Below are 672 nucleotides of genomic sequence, written 5' to 3' on the forward strand. Positions count from 1 at the left end.
AGAGAGAGATGGAGAGAGAGAGAGAGAGAGAGAGAGAGAGAGAGAGAGATCCCTTGCCTCCGAATGCACCCAGATAGAGGACCAATCCCACAACCTTCTGGTGATCAGGATGACACTCCAACCAATGGAGCCACCGGCCAGGGCACCAAGACCCTGTTTGAACTCTCGCTGCCCCTGCGGGATTGCCCTCTGATTTGTATAATTACTAGTAGCTTTTGAACCCAAGGATAGAAAAGTACAAACCAGTCATCATGATAAGAAAGTGTCAGGGCCTAGAAGGAGGTCTGGGATCCCCAATCTTACAGACAATGAGCCTAAGGTGACACTTCTGACCCTGAGCCGCACCCCCCCACACACACACACACAGTTGAGGCACCAACGGGTTGTTGCCCACTTTCTGCAGCTCCACCTCCAGAGCCTTTTCAAGGTGAGCCCACGCCAGGGCCCCTGCCCAGGGTGGTTGGAGTGGAGGCCCAGGCAGCTTCCCCCTCAGCGCCGTGCTGCCGTCCGCCCGCCTACCCAGTGCCCCACCAGGAAGGGCCCTATCATCTGCTCAATTCAAAAGCCCCCGCCGCGTGCCAGGCACTATTCAAACACCCTAGATATGCTACCTGCATCCTTACCCCAATCCTGGGAGGAGGCTCAAGGATTACCCCTATTTTACCGATGTCG

At 55.8% G+C, this 672-nt stretch overlaps 1 protein-coding gene across 1 annotated transcript in view; it reads right to left on the reverse strand.

The window, feature by feature from the left end:
• The window catches only part of LOC102250222 (galectin-9), a 51,248-nt gene that overhangs the window by 49,639 nt on the left and 937 nt on the right, over positions 1-672 (reverse strand). The window lies entirely within an intron of this gene.

Source organism: Myotis brandtii, unplaced genomic scaffold (assembly GCF_000412655.1).
Source record: "Myotis brandtii unplaced genomic scaffold, ASM41265v1 scaffold996, whole genome shotgun sequence".
In the NCBI taxonomy this organism is placed as follows: domain Eukaryota; kingdom Metazoa; phylum Chordata; class Mammalia; order Chiroptera; family Vespertilionidae; genus Myotis; species Myotis brandtii.